The sequence below is a fragment of the Protopterus annectens genome, chromosome 2.part1, assembly GCF_019279795.1.
Source record: "Protopterus annectens isolate FY-2018-M chromosome 2.part1, PAN1.0, whole genome shotgun sequence".
Lineage (NCBI taxonomy): Eukaryota > Metazoa > Chordata > Ceratodontiformes > Protopteridae > Protopterus > Protopterus annectens.
In genome coordinates this window covers 1,325,959,735-1,325,985,472 of record NC_056729.1, presented here as the reverse complement: position 1 = coordinate 1,325,985,472, position 25,738 = coordinate 1,325,959,735, and the positions used below count along the sequence as shown (strand labels likewise).

The window sequence follows — 25,738 nt, the reverse complement described above, 5'->3', positions numbered from 1 at the left end:
CTTTAAACATGGATAACGGTGTCCTTTGCGGGACCCCAAAAAGTGAGTGTATGTGTCAACCTGTTGTCATCGATGCAAGCAGGATGTAGGTGTACATGGAACAGTAGGTTGTGCAAGTGTGATATTACATGGGTTGACAAAACGTATGACATGTGTCCCGAGACGGGGAGAGTGGGCAATGTGTAGGGGTGTGCTCATACCCCAGCTGCGCTCACAGTAAGTATATGTCATGAGTGCTGTAGAGGGGTGCCAGGTAGGTGGACCATGGGTATGCAATAATGGGCTTAAGTGTGCAGGTGCTGGTTGGCAGAGATGTAGTAGGCCCACCCAGTGGAAGTCATTAATATTCCTATGTGGGCATAGCAGACGCCTATATGTCCCAAACCTGAAGAGCACATCTACCGGATATTCTGTAAACCATCGGGGGAATACATAGAGACCAAATCAGTGCCGTGTACCCGATTAGCATAGACATCCATAGTTATGAATCAGAATGTAACAAAGTCCAAATAAACACTTCCAGAACTAGTGATATTAGGTGGACAGGTGGCGGAATACTGGTAATGACAGATGACATGTATGAGTCATAAACGGCATGTACCTCGACAAACGTGAATGAATACATATGCTCTGTGACTGTCAGTGTGTCTGGTTAATAGAACCAATCATCTAAATGTGTCCCACAGGGTGTTATGCAGTGTTCCTGATACAGTGTTCATTCTCCCTCATTGGTATGTGAGGTCTGCTAGTGACGGAAAGTGCATAATTTGATGACCACCTCAGGTAGATGATAGCATAATAGATGAGGTTCCACACCCATACCCCTTTGAGTGACACACCCGTCTGAGCAGTTGTGTCCTGCAAAATGAATGTTATGGCACATGGCCTGTGAGTTCGGGAAAGGAGGCCATATATTGTGTGTAGTGGTGTCAGAAATTAATTTGTTGTATCAGAAACAGCTACATGTAATAGGAAACAGTATTAGCAATTATAATGCTACAAGAATAACCTTAACGTATGCAAACCATGGAAGTAGTCAGTTTACAACTGGCTATGGGTATGTGTTGCCTTGACACATGTGATAGCTCCACATATAGGATCTATAGGGCCGCCACCATTCTGAATGGCCAAAGTGGGACCTGCTCTGTAGAAATGTCAGACGTACCAGGGCAGAACATACCTACAGCCATGCATAGTACAGCAATATACATATCAGCACAAATCAAAGCATAGTCTAGCATCTGTAAAGTTGCTTATGCTACTACATACAACATATTGACGTGTCAGGTATACAAGACCTGTAACAAGCAACCACTACAGACACATAGAATATGAGAATGTCCCATAATCAGGGCAGTTGCAATGGCTAGAGTATCGTCACATGACATATGCCTAATGAGGGACTGTCCCATGCAAAGTGGGAAAGGTGTTATTCCTACAGTCTCCCGTCGTGCAATCTGAAAGGTGGAAAACGTACAGCAGGTATGCGGTAGCATGACTCGCTGGACAGCTGCGTTAACAAAATCATATTCACGTCAACATTGCAGAGTATCGGTTCCCATGTATCAGGCAGATGGGAGCAGATCGTATGAGGAACATGCATATAATATGATTACGTCACTGGACAGGCCGCTGAGTCTGTACAGTCGAACGCCTGCCGTCACCAAATGGTTAGACATATCCGATACTGTAGTCATGTAGTCCGATGTGATACACATCACAAGGGATCGCACACACCCAACATGAGTGACAAATGTAAGCAGAAATGTTGGTGAGCGCGCGGCTGTAAGCACTGTCAAAGAAATGTGGAGTCTAAACGGGTAAAAGGTGCTGTAACCAGAGATCAGCAGTGCTTAACACTGTGCAAACCCACACACAACTGCTCCCACCTGCTGGAATGTGCCTTACCCAGTCCGTATCCAAAGGCATCGGTCTGTTCGCAAACAAAGAACCGCCCTATTCACATGTTGGTAGTAGTACCCTGCGCACAGCACATAGCTCATGTGAATTAACAATAGACCATGGCATATGTACAGACAATAGACCACACACACACCATGCAGCGCAGTCATCCAACAGTATAGCAATGTACTGGCAGATATGTCCGGACCACTGGTGTATGCATGCCTGGCCGTCCTGTGTGTCAGTGTGAGAGCATGCCCAGTATGACTGTTATGCATGTTGTCGACTGACATTACAGTCATACCGTCATATGTGTGAGCATGCCAAGTATGGACAACTGTATCGCATGTGTCACATGTCCAGATAGTCAGTAGTGTGTTGCCGACCCCTCTGTTCTACACAGACAGGTGTCATGCTGTGTCTGCAGGGTAGCTAACGGTCATGTGGCATTGACAGTTGCTACATGTCTGCATAGTGTGGGGGGACATCCAACCGCATCCACAGTCCTACACAGCACCATGGGTGTCACACATGACTCTCACATGTGTAGGTTGGACGGGGGCACAGCTGACAGTTGTACACATCTGCCACTACTGTACTGGTATGCCAGGTACTCCATGTCAGTGTGTGAACCTACCTAAATTGCTGGTTGGAGGGATACCAGTGTACGTCAGATCCCAGCTTTAAATACAAGCACAGTGGAGTTGGACATCCTAGCTTTCGCAACCTACATCAAACTGCCTGGCCTGCTGTAATCTGTGTGTGTCTTTGGGGGTTGGGGTCAATCATTGGGCATATCCATAGGCCATTGTATATCATTTGTCTGTATTGGTCCACACCTGTCTAGCTGCATGGAACGTGTGTGGGCTGTATGGACACACATGATGTTCATCCCATAATCTGCAGTGGGTTAGGACACCCTGTGTACTACTGGCTACCACTGTAACCCCCGTATGTGCTACAGATGTCATGGTGCCACTATGGACATCTACTGTCTGCTGCCCTAACAGTTGGTCACCACAGTCTCTTGTATGCTCACATACATACCATAGCAATGGGTAAATACACATTCTAATACAACTGCCAATTGGTAGGTCGATAGACGTACCCTGGGGGTGTTCTGGACCTGAGGACGGTGCTGGAGGGCTGCCTATGTCGGATGCACACAGTGCACCTCCTATACATGGCCGAGCACAGGTAGTGTCATGTTTGGCATCCATTGTACTGTGTGCGGGTCAGATGGGGACACCCGTGGGTACCTACTGTGTCAGTGCATATGCCTTGTGTTGCCTATTTGCCAAGGGCAGGTCATACTGTGCACGGCCTTTCACCGACTGGGCCCTGCTCAGGTAGTTCCTTCGCCAAGTCACACTGTGCCTGTACAGGCCTTGGCAGTGGTGTTGGGCCATGTGGCCCTGCCCCATGCTGTTCCTGCAGCAACTGTTACTGCAGGATCAGAATGCGTAGCATAGCAAATACCATAACAAATTGTGTGCATGTAGCTAGTGAATACTGCAGGGCTCCACCGGATGTGTCCGGATATCAGAACCGTGAACTGAGCATCCCAAACACATGCTCAGTTACATGTCCTGCCTGTGCATCCGCCTCATTATGGTGTGAGTGTTCAGGTGTGTGTGCATTGCTGCTGGGTGTCATCAGCCATGGCACCAGTGGTTACACAGCATCCCCCACTAGGACACTGTAGGGGATGTCCATATTGGCAAAGGTGTGGTACAGCTATGTCAGAAGCCATATATCAGAATCATCATAGCTTCCAGGGCAGACAGCACACACATTCAATCTAATGCCCCGACCATCGCATATGGCCTAGCTGTTGGTGGGTATGCCCCTGCAGTGACTGTAGGCCCTACCCCGCTCACCGGGTGGTCCTTTGATGTGTATGTGTGTGCAGGCTATAGCACCCAGTATCCCAGGGTAGTCATCCATGTGGTTGAAGAGATGCATATTGCTGGTCTACTAATCACGTGTGTTGAGGACATGTACGTGCTCACTAGCATGTATTGACATGGTGTCTGTGAACTGGCACAATACTCTGGACGTAGATGCCTGTGAGATCCCCATGATATCCCCAGTTGTGCTGTGTGAGGTACCTGTGGCTAGTATACCCAGGCCAACACATACCGTGGTATCCACTGTGATGGGTTTCCCTCGGCCTGTTTGATGTGTCAGGTGTGGCAGGCAGAGGTCAACAAACCACTGTAGGAGGTCTCTGTCCACCCCATAGTGCTCCACCATCCCCAGCTCATGTAGCCCCTGGTAAGTTACCCTGGGTTTATAAAGTCTTATGTCACCCCAGTAGGTGATGTTCGGCAGCATACACATCCTCACTGCCCTCAGCCTCCTGCACATGTTGGTCTATGTTGCCTGCTGCAGCCCTTCTCATTTGGTTGGACTGTGTCGTGAAATGTCCCTGCAGGTATACACCGGTGGTGTAGAGTGTGGAAGAAACCTGTGTGTATGATGCTTGCTCACATTACCGTACTGTGCAGATGCGGGCTGGCCATGTCATCTGCTGATTGCGCTGAACATCACCTGTTTGTGCAGCCTGTACACCCTGACAACCCCACCACTGCTGTTGTCCCTCCCAATGTCACCAGGCAAGTATAGACACACCCCTAGCTTAGGTGTGCTAAGGCAGGAGCACTCCCGAGGCACAGTTCTGCAATGTACGTACAGTATGCCTGACCCCCCCCCTTCCATGCTGTCAACTATATTCGAGCCCTGCACCCGGCTAACTACACACATACACTCCAGGTATCTGCATCACACCCTGGGGATAAATGGGATACACTATTGTCAACCTCATCTGCATGGTATAGTCTTCTAATGAATAGTTATATGACCCATACCGAACCTCAAAATTAATAACCACTGCTTAGTGTCGCACAGATCCGTACACAACTGGTAACAGGTGCCTTACTATCACCATATTCAATGTCCCATGGTCTTCCCAGCAACAAAATAACCGGTGTCTACACTACTACAACCCAGGACCCTGCACACAACAGATGATGTGCATTACCACTATGCCATGGCAGATATACATACATCCCAGGTTATCACGTACAGATCATCCGGCACAAACATTCAATAGTGCTGATGTCCCCAGACATATATGTTTATATCTATGTCTATCCCTCTGTATCTACATATATCATATATATTATTTGTATACATATATACATAGATATACATACACACATATACATGTACACACATATGTAGATATTGCATTTAAATCACAACAGCGGACCACATGACAGCAAAGCATTAGACAGGCATGAAAAGGAAACTACATGTGCCACCTGCATCATGTAGTGTTGTTACTATCAAGGCATGTGTGTTCTGTTGCGTCACACGGGTCAGACTGTATTGAGGGTAAGAGTAGGGCTGCTGACATTTACTCACCAGACCTGTTGGCGAATGTATTTGTTGACAACCCAGTGTCTTGGCAGAATATGCGGGCTGTGGACACTATATAGGTCAGCAACAAAACACACTGAACACATCCCGCAGCTAGCCACCCACAGACATCACATAGGGTATAACTGCCAAACACACACCTGCCATGCCATGGAATCAAGCACCTACCTGTCTAGTCTACCACACTACAGCATTACACAGTAACAGAACGTGCTACCGAGTTTCAGCATCACCGCACTCCCAGAGGCATACTTCTAGGTGGATGACATCATCAGCAAAGGCAAAGACGCCGATAGGGAATGTATGGAGAGTGAGCCATCTAAAAGCATTACTCTGTCCACAGGCAGCTGGACACACACACACACACACACACACACACACACACACACACACACACACACACACACACATTCAGCAGGGCCAGGAGTCGAACATACACCTAACTACCTTATCACACGACAGCATTACACAATTACAAAATGCGCTACCGAGATTACTGGTACACAGCACTCCCAGAGGCATACTTCTAGGTGGATGACATCATCAGCAAAGGCAAAGACGCCGATAGGGAATGTATGGAGAGTGAGCCATCTAAAAGCATTACTCTGTCCCCAGGCAGCTGGAAACACACACACACACATTCGGTAGGGCCGGGAGTCGAACATACACCTAACTACCTTATCACACTACAGCATTACTCAGTTACAGAATGTGCTATCGAGATTACTGGAACACAACACTCCCAGAGGCATACTTCTAGGTGGATGACATCATCAGCAAAGGCAAAGACGCCGATAGGGAATGTATGGAGAGTGAGCCGTCTAAAAGCATTACTCTGTCCCCAGGCAGCTGGAGACACACACACACACACACACACACACACACACACACACACACACACACACACACACACACTTCGCAGGGCCGGGAGTCGAACATACACCTAACTACCTTATCACACTACAGCATTACGCAGTTACAGAATGCGCTACCAAGATTACTGGTACACAGCACTCCCAGAGGCATACTTCTAGGTGGATGACATCATCAGCAAAGGCAAAGACGCCGATAGGGAATGTATGGAGAATGAGCCGTCTAAAAGCATTACTCTGTCCCCAGGCAGCTGGAAACACACACACACACACACATTCAGCAGGGCCGGAAGTCGAACATACATCTAACTACCTTATCACACGACAGCATTACACAGTTACAAAATGTGCTACCGAGATTATTGGTACACAGCACTCCCAGAGGCATACTTCTAGGTGGATCACATCATCAGCAAAGGCAAAGACGCCGATAGGGAATGTATGGAGAGGGAGCCATCTAAAAGCATTACTCTGTCCCCAGGCAGCTGGAAACACACACACACACATTCAGCAGGGCCGGGAGTCGAACATACACCTAACTACCTTATCACACTACAGCATTACGCAGTTACAGAACGCGCTACCGAGATTACTGGAACACAGCACTCCCAGAGGCATACTTCTAGGTGGATGACATCATCAGAAAAAGCAAAGATGCTGATAGGGAATGTATGGAGAGTGAGCTGTCTAAAAGCATTACTCTGTCCCCAGGCAGCTGGAAACACACACACACACATTCAGTACAGCCGGGAGTCGAACATACACCTAACTACCTTATCACACTACATCATTACTCAGTTACAGAATGCGCTATCGAGATTACTGGAACACAACACTCCCAGAGGCATACTTCTAGGTGGATGACATCATCAGCAAAGGCAAAGACGCCGATAGGGAATGTATGGAGAGTGAGCTGTCTAAAAGCATTACTCTGTCCCCAGGCAGCTGGAGACACACACACACACACACACACACACACACACACTTCGCAGGGCCGGGAGTCGAACATACACCTAACTACCTTATCACACTACAGCATTACGCAGTTACAGAACGCGCTACCAAGATTACTGGTACACAGCACTCCCAGAGGCATACTTCTAGGTGGATGACATCATCAGCAAAGGCAAAGATGCCGATAGGGAATGTATGGAGAGTGAGCCGTCTAAAAGCATTACTCTGTTCCCAGGCAGCTGGAAACACACACACACACATTCAGCAGGGCTGGAAGTCGAACATTCACCTAACTACCTTATCACACGACAGCATTACACAGTTACAAAATGCGCTACCGAGATTATTGGTACACAGCACTCCCAGAGGCATACTTCTAGGTGGATGACATCATCAGCAAAGGCAAAGACGCCGATAGGGAATGTATGGAGAGGGAGCCGTCTAAAAGCATTACTCTGTCCCCAGGCAGCTGGAAACACACACACACACACACACACACACACACACACACACACACACACACACACATTCAGCAGGGCCAGGAGTCGAACATACACCTAACTACCTTATCACACTACAGCATTACGCAGTTACAGAACGCGCTAGCGAGATTACTGGAACACAGCACTCCCAGAGGCATACTTCTAGGTGGATGACATCATCAGCAAAGGCAAAGATGCTGATAGGGAATGTATGGAGAGTGAGCCATCTAAAAGCATTACTCTGTCCCCAGGCAGCTGGAAACACACACACACACATTCGGTAGGGCCGGGAGTCGAACATACACCTAACTACCTTATCACACTACAGCATTACTCAGTTACCGAATGCGCTATCGAGATTACTGGAACACAACACTCCCAGAGGCATACTTCTAGGTGGATGACATCATCAGCAAAGGCAAAGACACCGATAGGGAATGTATGGAGAGTGAGCTGTCTAAAAGTATTACTCTGTCCCCAGGCAGCTGGAGACACACACACACACACACACACACACACACACACACACACACACACTTCGCAGGACCGGGAGTCGAACATACACCTAACTACCTTATCACACTACAGCATTACGCAGTTACAGAACGTGCTACCAAGATTACTGGTACACAGCACTCCCAGAGGCATACTTCTAGGTGGATGACATCATCAGCAAAGGCAATGATGCCGATAGGGAATGTATGGAGAGTGAGCCGTCTAAAAGCATTACTCTGTCCCCAGGCAGCTGGAAACACACACACACACATTCAGCAGGGCCCGAAGTCGAACATACACCTAACTACCTTATCACACGACAGCATTACACAGTTACAAAATGCGCTACCGAGATTACTGGTACACAGCACTCCCAGAGGCATACTTCTAGGTGGATGACATCATCAGCAAAGGCAAAGACGCCGATAGGGAATGTATGGAGAGGGAGCCGTCTAAAAGCATTACTCTGTCCCCTGGCAGCTGGAAACACACACACACACACACACACACACACATTCAGCAGGGCCGGGAGTCGAACATACACCTAACTACCTTATCACACTACAGCATTATGCAGTTACAGAATGCGCTACCGAGATTACTGGAACACAGCCCTCCCAGAGGCATACTTTTAGGTGGATGACATCATCAGCAAAGGCAAAGATGCTGATAGGGAATGTATGAAGAATGAGCCGTCTAAAAGAATTACTCTGTCCCCAGGGAGCTGGAAACACACACACACACACACACACACACACACACACACACACACACACACACACACACACACACACACACATTCGGCAGGGCCGGGAGTCAGACATACACCTAACTACCTTATCACACTACAGCATTACGCAGTTACAGATCACGCTACTGAGATTACTGGAACACAGCACTCCCAGAGGCATACTTCTAGGTGGATGACATCATCAGCAAAGGCAAAGACGCCGATAGGGAATGTATGGAGAGGGAGCAGTCTGACAGCATATTACTGTCCCAAGGTAGATGTAGAGAAACACACGGTAGTGGTGTGAGCGGGACAACTGCCTATCTACGGAGCACTATTACAACACCACATGGATACGAGATGTGCCACAGACAGTACACCCTTCAAGACAGCCCCAATGTGTTCAATGTAGGAATCCATCCTGACGTGGGGTATGGACATCTGTTGCCTGGATGACCACTATCGCTATACAGGATTTCAATGGTCATGCCCACACACAGAGGCACATAACTGACACAAGGTGTTAGTGGGCATGCTCACACACTTAGTAGCACACGTCCGTTTGGAATGTACTGTGTGTCCATCTACACAACGGCGTAATGGGCATGCTCACACACTTAGCAGTAGCGAAGGGCTGTCTTGTATGCACATGGATTCTAAACATGGAAGGGCACAGTGTGTCGATAGTGAACATTGTTAGCATGAACGCTGCACTACACACATCTGACACCAGTCGTCAGTGCTAGCTGTGTAGCGGTTGTGATCACAGCTGACAATCCAGATCCAACAATGGGGAATACGGACATCTCTGCAGTGAGGAACACCTGGCATATGGCACAGTTGCGCACAATAGCACTACCACCGTATACCTCAGATACACACATGTGGGCCATAAGACCGTGATGGACCGCTCCAGGTGTTACTGTCCCCAGGTACATGAAGGCCACTCACATGTACTGACCAGTACACACTCCAGAGCCATCACAGATGTCTCAGGTGCAGATCACAGTAGTAAATGCCGCAGTCTACTATGTAGCCCTCTGACATCACCATGTCCTTGGACCAGAAACACACATCCATACACTACTACACCACCAAGTTACTCATGACCAGTGGACTGTACCTTGGACCAGCAACACACATCCATACATGACTACATCACCATGTTACTCATGTCCAGTGGACTGTACATGGGTCTACAGCAACTGTGCAGACTACAGATGTACTGGCAGGGTTCCATCATGTGGTATGCAATGCAATGATACCCTAGTTCATAACTGGCTCTACACATAACAGGGGCCCTGGGTCTTATACAGCTGTAACAGATGACTGTCACTGTACACCAGAAAACACTCATGTTTGGATATGACATACATGTAATCGCAGTGGATATGTACATGGCCCACACACACACAACGCATATGTACATAGCAAAGCTTTTGCTGTCCTCTGTGCAGACAAGTGGCAACAGCAATCACACGCATGCACATGGAAGGTAGGTCCATGGCTGTTGAATGCTAACAGTACATAAGATAGCAATGTTGACTGAGGTAACATTCCCTCTGTACTAGTTACCCATGACAACCAACATATGATAGAACAGTCCATGTGTCATGTATGTCATCACACATGTCCACCAATTGCAATGCATACAAACATGGCTACATGACAGGAATGTAGGACCAACACACATGTACATGTAGTGGTGTTCATGCAGCTACCATGCATGTGCAGTAGCTGATGTATGTCGTTCATCTGTGTCTAACTACAACATGCAGTTGCAATGCAGCCCCATCATTGACACCTGTATATGGTGAAATACTGACAGTACGGTAGGATGTACATCAGGTATGGATGGATGTGTGTACATAAAGTGGTGGTCCACCTTTGCAGATGAATGTTTGCTGAAGACAGCTTACAGGTTTGTCACAAGCCATCCTACCATTACATGTGCAAACAGTACGCTATGTTATTGTTACTTGAAGGTGAAGACATACAACCTACACAGCGGTCATACATCACTTGACACCTGTAACACTTACGTCCTCCCGTGTGCATATAGCAGCACAATTGCCAAAGGTATCATTGGTACACATAATGCGGCCAATACAGCTGCATGTCTGTCAGACGTATCATCATATAGCAGGTGTATGATTCACAGTACTGCCATGTGTGTTTGCTTGTGTGACCAAATATGTCACGTATGGTGGGGAATACATCCCAATTGTTACACACCCCTGTACACTGTTGTAGAGATCTGTACATACTGCAGTGTAGAAAGCAAGATGTAGGCAGGGGTGGTGTGTGTATCACACACATGTCAGCTATCTGTATGCGAATGACATTTGTGGACTCCACAGTGTGTGTGTGTGTGTGTGTGTGTGTGTGTGTGTGTGTGTGTGTGTGTGTGTGTGTGTGTGTGTATGTATGGCTGCCTGGTGCATGGAGTGAGGGTGTATGCTACCATACAGAACAGACAGGATCCCTAACCCTTCATGGTGATGCAGTCTACTACCCTGTTGATGCCATCGGTCTCAGCCTTACTGGCTACCTGTACATGTTCATTCTCTGTGTCACGTCATGTGGGTGCACAGTACTGTGAAGGTGATTACCACATAGGCAGGGGTCCTCACCTCAACACTATCAAGTATGCGTTATAGTGTTGTTGACCCAGTGAGTGTGGTCATGTTACTGTGTGTTTCTGTGTATGTCTGTGCGTGTTTTCATCCTGTAATGTGACTGTGTATTACTGCTACACAGTGAGGCCTCATGCTATCAACTGGCCTCTAATGTTAACATCAACCAGACCGCTGTGTAAAACCCCCGCACCATGTCACCAATCCTGTGATGTGACGCGGTATGGATGTCACGTCTCTAGCCACTGTAGCCTATTGAACAGCTCACATGCTTCTGAATCAGTAGATGTGTGGACATCTGTGGAATGGTAGCCTTTCTAACAGTGAAGTTGAGGCTACGTATAGCATGCTGGTATTGCCATACATGCCTGTGAGTACTCCAAATTTACACATGGGAAACTGCAAACACTGCTACTTATTGGCACATGCAAGTAGACCTTAAGGAGGGAAGCAGGGCATCATTACCAACATGCTGTTACTGTTGTTACCATGACACATACTGTGAACATATAACAATGCATTCTAAACCTGTACTACATGGTATGTCTGGTGCGTGTCTACAGTATACAACAAATGTAATATACACTACTCACTATTCTGTTCACCATGTGCATCAGACCATATGAGCATGTCCCTGCACTGATGGTGTGGATGACAAGGATGTGGCACAGGCATCATCATATGCACAGGGTGATAATGTTTGCCAGGGGCATAGGCTGCACCAGTAGATGACATCATGTGTGTGGGTTAGGACCGGTAATCTGACTAGACATGTGTGGTCATTATGCATGTGGGTGTTGTGGTGCCTTACAGATGTTTCTGCTGTGTGCGTCTGTGTGTGCACACAGTTCTGCCATGTGTCCAGCCTACACAGGGGTATTACTGACAGCTCCAGATTGTACAGACCAGGATGTACAGCTCACTGTGTCCGGCCATGGCCACTTGACCTGTGCCTGCCAGGGGTTGCACAGGCACTACCAGGCAGAGGTACAAATTGGCTACTGTCCAATGACACATGTCCACTGGAACCGTGTCCCCACTGGGAATGTCCAGGGCCATGTCCACATGGCCTGCTGTGTCCTGGTGTGGACAGCACCGCACCAGCTGCACTGCTACTGCTACTGGCACTGTGGGAGCGGGCATGTGAGGTGGCTCGTTCACGCTGACCTGCACCAGGTGGTGTAGCTGGCCTACATCCACGTGGCCTATGCCTCACTCCTACCAGATGTCCCAGCACAGACAGCTCACGGATTGCCATGCCACGGTCAAGGATTCCAACCATGTCACCCAATCGCCTGTCCAGAACATCAGTGATCTGCTGTTGAGCATTTGCCAATGCCTGGATGTTGTTGTTTAAAGAACGGATATCAGCCCTCTGAAGCCTCTGCCCTTCTTTGTTCTGCCATTCAGCACATGCCTGTGCCGCCATTACAGTCTAGAACATGCGTCTGGTGACACCAGCTGTTGCGCTCTGTCCTGCAGGTGCATGTCTGCCAGAGGTCTTCCTACGAGCAGCACTGGCCACGTGCCTGTGTAGCACACCTGCAGTCATTACACTGACACCATGGTGTGGAGACACACCTTCTGTAGCCACCACACGTTCCTGTTCCGAGCTAACACACGCTGACTGTCCTTCCTCTATGGCCACTGGTGATGGGGTATGTGTTGGCATGAGTACTGTGTGCGGGGAAGAGGGGGACATAACTGGGATGGCAACCATTGGCACAGATTCAGCCCCTGAATACCCTGCCTGTACCTCATGCATATGTTCATCACTGCTAGTATCTGTGGGGACACTAACATCAGATGGACCGCAGGAGGGTAATGCACCTACATCACCTGTGAATGCAAAAAAAAGCGCTACATTACAATACACACACACAGACACACACAGACACTAACTGACTCACTGACTCACCATGCATGTGGTCTGACAGACGGCATGCAGCATGCATGTGATACAGCAGACGGCATGCAGCTCAGACATTAATAGTGCTAGTTAGCATACCTCCCTGGGTTGCACACAACAGCAAGCAGGTGTCATATCAGAAGCCATGCAGTTCACACAATCATGGTAGTAAGCATGCATCCCTGTGATACACCATGTGGACCAGCACAGGTTAAAAGTATACATGGCTGATGTGACCTTGACATGTAATCTGCAGACGTGTGCATTGACATGCATACATGTCTGACACAATGGTGTCCTGACACATGTACAGCGGTGTAATGGGTATCACATTGCAGTGTTGTCTGTATGCCCTACAGACAGAAAGCACTTTTAGCAGATGTGTATGAGCATTGAAGGGTAGTATGAGGCGTCTACATTGCTATACAGTGTGAAGTACAGACACTGCACAATTTCATGGCATCATGAGGCGCCTATATTGCTATACAGTGTGTAATACACACACAGTGCATAGCCATGACGGCGTGCAAACACATGACATAACTACTGTGGATTGTGACCCACGTCGCTGAGGTGTATACACACTAAACCATGCTGTGTCATGTGACAGGTCACTGGAAGACCTACAGATGACACCCCTGCACAACTACTAACATGTCTTAGCTGCCTGGCAACCATGTCCACGCATGGCAGACTTGTCAATACACCATGTCCCACATGACATTTATGTACCACACACACGAGCTGCATGGCTGACAGTGATGTCCAACAGCAGCAAGGGAAATGTACGGTATCTGTGGCCTGATGTGGTGTCTATGTCTGTGGAAGCTGTACAGGTGACTACTGTCATGCTATGACACAGTCATGATGTTCACCACATCTTATATGGTCGAATTAAGTGACACCTCCACAAGCTGTGCACAGGCTTTTAGGATGTCCAGTGTTCCACATCAACCATATAACCATTCAACAAAGGCTATAGTTGGACCATATGTGGACAATGTGCAACAGGGTGTATACACATCACATCTACTGTGTGGCTACATGTCTCTGGCCATCCTTCATGGCCATGTGTGAACACGTGTTGGCCAAATGTTTGTGATGGCCATCTATCTCACATGTCTGTGCTGTCCCATATGACATACACCCATAGATGTCAGATACGTCACTGTCCACAGAGTTATGCAGACAAAGGGTTGTATGTCTGGTATGTGGGGTATGTATTATGGGATAGTGAGACAATACTGCAGCCAGAACACTACATGTCTGGGACTTGTCAGATGGCACATCACAATGTGTGCACCCATTGCAGGGGCATATTACACAATGGTGAATCCTGTGGGCTGCCCACATTCCAGCTTACTATGTGGTACTGTTTACGTACCACACATGTGTTGTTCCAGTGTATAGTACATATGCCTACATTGAACAACACCTCCACCACTGTATGCACAGCTGTCCACACATCTAGCAATGACAGATACTGTGGTTTCATGTCGGTGTTTCCTTTAGTCTGTATATATTGCACATGGGTAGCCAGTGTGCTTGATGACAGATGCGACCTGTATATCATGACTGAATCATACATTATGTGTACATGTGTTAACTGGCCACTTGGCGATTAGATATATGCATTAACATGCCTGATACTGATAACTGTCTCACCTGCAATGGACTGATGTCTGTGCGGCACACCAGAGGTACTTGTATAGGGGTGACACAGCGATGTGAACATTATCCATGACTGTATGACAGCTACAGGGTGCACTGTGCATGTTAACACATTCACCTGTACAATAGCATATAGTATGCACATGTGTGCATACACAGGGTAGAAAACTATAGCATGTGGCATGTGTGTAAACATAACTTGCATATGATGTTACATTACATATTGTACAGTGACACATGCAACTAAATGGGATATAATAGTCATATGTGCATTAGTGACTTACCAGGCAACTCCAGGCTCAGTGGTTGGGAGACACCCACCTCCACGATGACAGCTACTGTTTGTGGATGCTGTTCTGAGGGTGTCCCCAGGCTGGCCAGTAGCTCCTCGGTGTGTGTGAGTGGGGGCTGGGTTGGTGGCCCACCACCTGTTCCACCTTGTTCCCGGCAATTGCATTGGTACGCTGTTTTGCATGTCGTATCAGGTCCATGCAGTGTCTGTGCACCTGCTGGTAGGTGCGGTTATGGCCACCCACATCATTAACTCTCCTGTGTAGTTCCTGCCACAGGTCGTCACGCTGCTGGGCATGCTGTGGCACATGGCTGAACAACACCTCATAGTTATCATAGAGGTACGGGATGAGGGCATCATCCTCCTGGCGGCTATACACTGGCAGGCGTAAACGAGGCATTATCTGGAAGACATACTGATGGAGACAGGTCACAGTATCACAGAGATGTACAGAGATACAGCTGCACATACATTTGTATTAAATCTAGTACATATGAACAGTTATCTTTGCAAATCATCATGACACTGACACGACTGACATGTTTGTGTCACACATATGCAACACCCGTTGTGCATTGGATATCATCACCATATATGTGTGTCACCTCAATACATTGCTTATACTCAATGTGAATGCTGTCTTGATGTGGGCATGTCTGTTTGCCTGTACTGGTGTTCTTACCTATCAGCACATGCCTGGATGTGTCCACAGTAATGCTGTTGACCTTGATGCTGTGTATATGTCACATATCAACACATACACTGCCTTAACAGACATGAGCAGTGACAATGCACACATGCGCACGGAAACCATTACATGCATGTGTTTTGCCATATACATCTACACGGCACTGTACAACAGTTCAACATCCTGCCACATATCGCCTGTGTTGGACATGTGATACACATGGGACATTGGCTAGCCGGACATTATTCGCAGGGATGGTTATCAACCATGGCATGTACGGGCAAGGTTTTCTAGCTGTATCCAACAGCCATTTTGCCACCGCCAGGTGCATCAGTGCCACATTACTGATCCAGACAGTTAATGATACATCTACCATGCAGTCATCGCACCATGTTTGACAGAGATGACATCTGCAGCTTTGATGGACAGGATTGCATGGTATGGCAGGAGTATGTAACATGTATGGCACATGGATCTGTCCAGCATGTGGCGATCATTGTAGTAAGATGGTGGCTGTCCATGACATATGTCTTTCAGATCAGGATATGTACGTGTAGCATGTCCAACATCACAGTGTAGCACACGTCTTTATACAAGGTAGCCAGCATGCTGCATAGTGGAGGTGAGGATTGTGAAGGCTGGTATCGCCCATCCACGCATGGCCAATACCCCTGAAAGGTGATATGTGATCCGATATTGGTCACCCGGGTGCTGAGTATGCCTGTCCAATGATCTCCATGCTCATGGATAGCACTCTGTCATGACATGGGTGCCTCATATGACGACCTAATATGCCTGGAGACATCACCAGCTCAGGGAGGGGAACTGCACAGCACCATCCCTTACACACAGTGTCCATAATGTTGACCGCTGCCTAGGTGGTAGTTAATGCGTACAGGGTTATTCACCTAGCGGTGACAATGCTATTATCAGCTGTCAGATTGTGCACATATGTCACGCACCTCACCCACAAAGCCCATTCTGTATGTTGTCCACAACACTGAGACAGCTATTGCTCCTAGGTCATGGCCATTCACATCCTTACATACGTAGATGCCTCCCATTTGCCTGTGTGGTATGGGCTACAATGAGGGGGGAGTACAAAACATTAACCCTGTTTTACTGTAGCTGCCACTGGTGTGATATGCACATGTCACTCAGACAGCTTTTGTAGTGTTGCTTCTGTCAACAGGCCACTGGTAGACCACTCCTGTGACATATGAAGGTACATCTAATATACTCAGTGTAGCTGGAACACAGTATGGGTGATGTCCTATGACCTGTCACAGGTATGCTATGCAGTGTGAAATCATCCGTACTGTCATCTACATCTCTACTGCTAACATCTACGTTGATAAAGGTTCATATACTTGCAGACCATACTCAGCAGTGTAATAGTGCAGAGCCTCCAATTATGACTGGCGTCTCTGCTTGTGGGTTGCAGTGGGTTTATATTATCCAACACCCTATCTGTATTGCATATTCATGCTCAGCACTTGTTCAGAACATGTAAGCAGTTCATGAGGTACTAATTACTATATCACACATTCCAACTCATTTTTTACAGGTACACTGTCTGTCTTTACATTTCCAGCTTGCTTACAGTACAACAGCTGTTGTACACACGTAACTCACATATCTTGTGAGACATGGTTGAATATACAGGCATGTCCAAGTGTCACCTACCAGTGTTATTGCCTGTCTATATGATGAATATGGCAAACATGAGGCAGTAGAGCAATTGTCTCATGTACACAGTCAATGCTCACCTCCCAAAATACGACACTACAGCCTGTGGGAGATGCACATATGTAGCCATGCTGGGGGTAATGCTCTCACCAACCCAGACTGAACCTGACATTCATGTGGGGACATTTAACATTTGCAACACACCCCATGCATCACATAGTCTCACTAGATCTCCACCACCACAGGCCACACATAGTATGACTTACAACATTTGCAGAACCTCTCCATACTCTCTGTGTAGGCAACAGAGGCAGCCCCCATCACCAAACACAACACTGATTACTTATAGCCCACAGACTCATGTGTGCACATCAACTACATCCAATAGGGTGTCATACCATACCCAACACACCGGTCATAGGTGACTCTGTAGGTGGTCACACTGATGTCCCACTCAGCAGGCTACACAAGGCGATAGTCGCTTACATCTGGCTGTCGGGTTACAGGATCCGCAACATAACCTATGCACCCATGCCACACCTCACCAGGTACGATTTGACTGTCATTCTCCATGTTAGTGTGACTGCCCAGAGATATAACGTCCTGGACTACATGTACAGGGACATGCAATAGCTCTCTGGTCTTGTAGCCCAGAAGGTATCGCCCAAGCCCTGAGAAGCATTCTGCATTCATCCAGACTGATACCACTGTACAACGACTGAATGTTTCACTTCAACAGTTGCCTATGCTTCTGCTGTCATTCCACAGGCATCCAGTATCTGTCTGCTTTGAATGACATGGTCAACAAAACACGATGCTTTGGCACAGATGACCTGCACCTGTCAGCCCTGGGAGTACAGATAACATGTAAGGCTCTTGCTGCTCCTATACTGCCTGTGTTGGACAGTTTCCAATAACATTCACCGCCAGAACAGGAACAGGCAAGCAAAACCTGGGGTACTGTTACTCAATGCTTGACATCTTCATCTCTAATGCACTCAGGTGAGGCACTCCTTATAATGGACCACTTCGATATCTCTGCAGTGACTAGGACCTGCCTCTAGGCTCCGGAGAGCACACCTGCACTGACAGGTTACACGCAGACCACACCTTTCAGTCATGTAACCAGGACCGGAACACCCACGGCAGAGGTGTGTCCATATTTCACAAGGATGTGCACACCTCTAGGCTGGTTCCTTAGCACAATGCATCAGAGGTGATCCACGTGCAACTAACTGTGGCCAGAACTGCTATACACATTGTAACCTGCTATGGATTCAATAACATACCCCACGGTTACCGGCCCTCATTTCTTGGTGTACTGGACAGAAGGGTTCAGACAGGTACTACTGATGTGAGACTGACACTACCCCACACTTAACTGGGATGCCTACTCATGTATCGACACATTAGGCCAACGCTTTCTGGGATTCATAACTTCCTCTCGGCTGGATCAGCCCATACACACCACCACCAAGACCAACAATATCCTAGACATGGACATTACTAACATGTGACTGGTGTTCTACACCTGGGGTTATCCCCTTGTTTGTAGTTTCCGAACATATGCTAATCACCCTTGTTATCCACATCCTGGCACCACACCCTTCACAGAATACACAGTAGAAGATTTCTACAACACCTACTTCAGACATCTTATGACAGTGGTAGTAAATGTCATGACACCCATGCAGATGGACAATGCACTTACAAATGCTGAAACATACACCAGTGCACTTCATTAGCACTTACACGACTGCATGGATCATGCTATCCCAAACAGAGCCATGATGGTACCCACCAGATAACGGATGCCACTCTGGGGGTCCAGTTCCATGCACATAATGTACAACAGAAGGTGGTGGCTGTTGCAAAGTGGAGTACAATCCCATGGGTGGGGTAGCTCACTGGTCAGCCTCAGTAGGAATCCGGGATCCCTTATCACATCCTCCAAAGCTAGCTACGTAAACATTACTGCGACACATTCCAAGGACTACCACAAAGCATTATGGAGGTATGTCAGTACTCAATGGCAATACCCACATCTGCTCTGACATATGACGGTTAGGCAGGAAAATTACAGACCGACTGCTATTGGAAACATCCTGGCAGATAGGTTCAATGCTAACTTTACACCCTCTCACTCCCTACAGGGCCAAAATCCATTCAGGAACAATGCAGAGTCCCTGCGGTCACAACTACGTAGTTCCAACCTGCACTCTCTAAGGCCTGGAACACAGACTCCATGTGACCGTCCAACATCCCAGGCTGTGATTTACACAAACCTCAGAATGACATGGCTCCCCACTTGGCCACCAGATTCAGTAATAGCCTTGTATCAGACACTGTGGCCCCTGAATGGCACACAGCAACAGTCATCACACTACACACAGGTGGCACCACAATGAACGACAGGGACTATTGCCCTATACGCCTGACTGGACTGTTCTGCAAGGCTATGGGGCACATCATCATGGAAGTCATTCACAGAGACATTGGTGGCCTCCAGACCTTTGATGCCACCTGGGTTGGATTTGTTAGGGCCAGACCATGGCTCCTACACCTGGTGGACTCCTTTGACGCAGTTACCAGGGTAGTTGATGACGGTAAGGGGGTCCACACAGCCTACATTGTCCTCTCATTGGCTTTCAGCACCGTTCTCCATTCTGGTATTGACAACATGCACATCCACCTGCACATCGACCCCTACGTCTCGGGATGTTATGCAAAGTGGCTCACGGACAGGACCCACACAATGAGGGTAGCATACCGTGGTATCTACAGTAATTCAGTTACACTTGGCGTACCACAGTCCTCGGTCATAGGGCCCCTCATGTTCGGTATATGCTTCCCTGAGGTACAGGCTAGCACAGAGGGACTTTCCCTGAATAGGTTTCCAGACGACTGCAAACAAGGAGCCATGATTGATCCACCAGCTGATACAGACACCCTCCATATGGGTGTCACTGTGACAGATACCTGATGTCAATAACATGGCCTCAAGCTGCATAACACAAGGTGCATAGACATCCCCTTTGGATTACACCAATCACCCACTGACTGTCACATAGGTGGTATTCCCCTACATACATGTGACATTATACGGGATCTTAGTACACACGTATATAGCACCCACTCCTTTGATAACCATATTGCCAATGTGGCGTGGATATCCTTCTATGTGGCCACCCTTATCTGTAATGGGTTTGTAGCTGGAACAAAGGCACCCATTGTACCTCTATACTCCTGACATATGACACATGTTCAGGGGTACAACACCCCTTTTGGGGTGTACCTTACGGAACAGCAACGGCTTTACATACCACAACACTAACACACCATGAGGATTATTGACCTCCGAAGGATGACGTATGCGGCACAACTATGGACACCACGACTGTACACATTTGCATACTGCATACTCAGGGGTGACCTCTGCTGAACATACAGGGCCCATGTCCACAACAATATTGATGGATATACTCCACATAAGCAACATAAGCAACGGCCACTGAGAGCAACATGCTCATGGATATGTGCACAAATGCAACAATGAGTGGGACGTGCTTGAGGGATACATTTCTGAACCATTCACTCACCATGCTTTGGAACATGATTCCTATGTACATCATGCAGGGACAGTCACTAGCACTCTTCATGAGATACCTCGATGGGTGGATGGGAGACACACATGTATGCCAGGGATGACTGCAGTGGCTGTACTGTACACAGGTGCAGGTAACACATGGCTCTGCTGTTCACAGACAGGACACTACCCTAGGGAGGTGCCGCCGGTGAAAATACTGTCATTGGGCTTACACATGGATTTGGCCAGACAGCATTGTACCTCACTATGAACCTGTGAAGCTATTACATGTCCTTTGTGCATGGATAATTGAGTAGCTCTTCCATTTCAGTTAGCTATCATGCTGTTACAGTGTCCCGTGACTACAAGCCACATGTATCCTGTTATTGTGTATTCTACATGCCAATAGATGATACCCTTTGTTTGCATGATATAACAGTTATGCTGTGTAAAATATCTGACATATCTACCTACAATACTGTACATTACACATATTTTAAACATTATCCCATAATGCAAAGCATACTTGCACAGCAGGACCACCCTAGGCATGTTATTCTCATTATATGCCCTTACACATGCCTACTGTGACAGTATATCAACATATACTATCCCCTGCTATGGCACGTACTTGTTGGACAAACCCTACCACTGACAGCGGGTGGTGTGGAATTGTTGTGTTTAAAGCCCTCATGTAGCATCCCTTGTGGTGTATGAGATGTTTACCTTGTGGCCCACAGCAGGACACACAATTTCTACAAGCGTTACTATGCTCAACAAGACATCACTACATAATACCTTTTCCCACTTTATGCATTGTGTACACTTTAATTACTACAAAACAGGCTCTACATACACTGACATACTGAGTGTTCTACATACCTTGTTGTCTTTGTAAAATATCTCTCTTACAACTTTACTGTTTAAATGGTTCTATGGTATGAGCTTACGGTTTGAATGTATGGCAAGGCATCCTTATATATGTCGATACCTGTAACATGTGGTATCCTGCCGCCAATTGGTGCTCCTGAGTAAATTATTACATGCACATCAGCTGTGCCACTACTCCTTTCGCCAATTACGCAGCAACAGTGGGGTATAAATTAATTCTCCACTTGGGCGTTGCCCTTTTGCCCTACCTTCAGGGAGACGGCCTGTATGTGTTTTGTTGTGAGGAATTGCAACTGCTATTTGGAGAGACATAGTTATTTTGAATTCATGTCCCCCATGGATTGTGTGTGACGGCTAGAGTATGTGGTTCTACATGTGAGTGTACCTGTCATCTCAACCGTCTGATAAGGGACTACTGCAAACAAGACCTGTAACATCGCCGTCTGTTCTATTATACAACAGCTACGATTTCACATGGTGCCTTTAAATGTGTCTCTCACAAGGTATGTTAACGGTTCTGCAGATGTAATTGAGTGAGTGGATGTTTTTTATGTTATTACAGTCTGTATTGCAATTGTTTCAGGTGTGGGGGAGATGTAGGTGAGTGTACATAGCATATACAGGTTTGTGGGGACTGCATTTCTACATATTCCATATATGTGTGTGGGCTCCTTCCCTAATTGAAGACCAATCATTTAGTAGACTGAGAAACTATGGTTGTTATGGGCTTATACATTGAGCCATTGTTAATTGGTTTCTATATAGCATGCAGGTGAGGTTGATACTTCAATACCTCCAGAAATACATTGATATGTAAGGGAATGTTACTAAATGACAGCTGTCTTGTGTATTTCTGTCACAGATATTTGCACTCATTGCAGCTGTGTTGGTGACTGAACCTCTTTGGCATGGGTTGCCACCTTTTCAAATGGCCATAGTGGGACATTTGCAGGACACATATCGGTGTTTCCAAGTCGACACATACCCATGGTCAGTACACAGGATAGAACATACTTTTATCCTGAATACATACTTATTCTTGAAGCACTTTAGCTACTTATCATGTTTCATGTAACATTTACGTATTTTAGATACAGGCATAACTATTTAATGCAACTATTACATAATATATGGGACATAATTATGTCCTACAATCTTGGACATTTGCCCTTTTTAATATGTTTTGTCAGGACACAACTGCCCAGGGATGGGCTGTCCCTCTTAAAGTGGGACAGGTGGTAACCGTATGCCTACGGCCAGCTATGACCACACCTACCATAATGATCTACCTCCGAGTTAGCACTAACAGACACACGATGCAAACACAAACACACACATTACAGTCCCACAGAAACATACATGGCACCCTCAACACACACATACACAGACTACAGCAATCACAAACACAGTTGAACATAGTACCTACCTGGACCGCAGCACCGGCAGCGATAACTAAATGTCCCTTAACATCGTGATAATATTACTCTCGGTTCTAGTGTTCCAGTACTGTGGTCTTTCGGTCTTTCAGCCTCGTGATTACGCGTGTTGGTATGTGACACATTCGATAGTTGGCAGTATCCGATTTATTTGTACCTCCATGGTTGTGTACATGTCATTGACCTATCTATATATTTGCAGATACAGGTGAATACGTATATATCAACTTATATCTCTCTATCACCCTTATATATATATATATATATATATATATATAGAGAGAGAGAGAGTGAGAGGGAGAACACACCTTTCGTTGTGTACATGTCGGTGTATACTGTTTCCTGGACTCCGCACGTTTGTGTTTTAACCTGTCACAATAAACACCTGCCATTGGTACATCTCGGGTAGCTTAGTGTTAGGTGATTGTGTACATGATTGCGTGTTCTACTCCTGGCAGTGGTCGTTTTACCCTTCAGAGCAGGCACTATTAGTACAGGGGTGAATAATGCTAGTTTCACCTGTTCTGGATATCGTTGACCGTGATCTGTGCGATATTCAGAAAAGCTTAGCCCTGTTTCGCGCATATCCGTATATTCATGTTTAAATGACGCTTACCAGCACTTGCCAATGCATAATCCTGCTGACATGTGCTAAACCTGATCTGATGACCTGCATCCAACATCCATTATTCATGCCTTCAGGATTACGTAACGTCCCTTGCAGGACGTGGGACCGGGAACATGCACGACAGTCAGTGCATTTACCACTTGGGCATCTGGGATTTGTACACTTGTTATGGTGTTTTGTATGTGGACTGTACTATGGCTGTTACTCCATACTGCAATCAAATGTGTAACTCAGTTAGTTTACATATGGATGAGACCTATTAATGGTATGTCCAAGTAATGTTTAATGGATGTGCTCCAGCATTGGTAATGTATGTCACAGTGAGCCACACACTATAATGTGCTACACCTTCACACAACCATAGGTGGAGCATGCTGGGGTGACAGATACCTGTCATGGTTACTCCCCATGCTTTGCCACTACATCCCTGATTACATTATATGGAGCCCCTCATTAACACACCAGGTAAGCCATGCAGAGTGTGTGGGGAACAGTGATTACACACATGGATCCCGCAATTGCCTCTGCTCCACTGAGGGACAGTTGGTTAATCGATGTGGTGGCGACAGCAGACACTGTTTGCCTCGGTTGATGAATGGCCTCTGACAATCGGGCATGTACCTACCGATGTACCTAGGAACCTATACATACAGTATCATACAGAAGGTGTTGAAGCCATCCGTAGTTTTTTAACCTTAAAAACTAGTTTAAATAACAGTCAAGTTTCTACTATATGTAGGTTTTTGGAAATATTATTAAATAATAATTTTTTCTTATTTGACAACAAGTATTATCGGCAAATCAGGGGGGTAGCGATGGGTTCACCAGCCGCACCCTGTTATGCAAATTTAGTACTTTCCTGGTGGGAATGCAGTAGTTTAAACACCATGATGAGTACATATGAAATTTTGTTTTACCATCGTTTTGTTGATGACTTGATTTTCATCATTAGAGGCAATATTGACACAGTTAATGATTTTGTTAGTGATATCAACACAACATCTGAATTTTTAAAGTTTACCTTAGGTAACATTGGTTTGGAAATTAATTTTTTGGATGTATTATTTTGGTGGGACAATTTTGAATCTCGATTCCACAGCAAAATTTACAGGAAAGACACCTTTACAAATAGTTACTTGCATTTCCAAAGTGGTCACCCTTCTCACGTTATAAAAAACATACCAAAGGGTCAATTCATTAGAGCCTGCAGGATGACATCTAAGGACAGCGACTTGCAGGATGAATTAACTTTCATTTCAAGTTTATTCTTGGATAGGGGGTATGACAAAGCCTTTTTAGACAAAACAATCAAGGAAATTTTAGACAAAAGAAGCACTTTATATCCGGCACTTTTGAATTTTAATGTTTCAACTAAAAATGATTTTGTCAACACTGAGTTAGTTGGTGTCAATATCACTAGACAAACACCCATT

At 46.6% G+C, this 25,738-nt stretch overlaps 1 protein-coding gene across 1 annotated transcript in view; it reads left to right on the top strand.

Annotated features, from left to right (window-relative positions):
• Positions 1–25,738, top strand: part of GPR78 (G protein-coupled receptor 78) — a 263,460-nt gene that overhangs the window by 142,011 nt on the left and 95,711 nt on the right. The gene's annotated exons all lie outside the window — the stretch shown is intronic.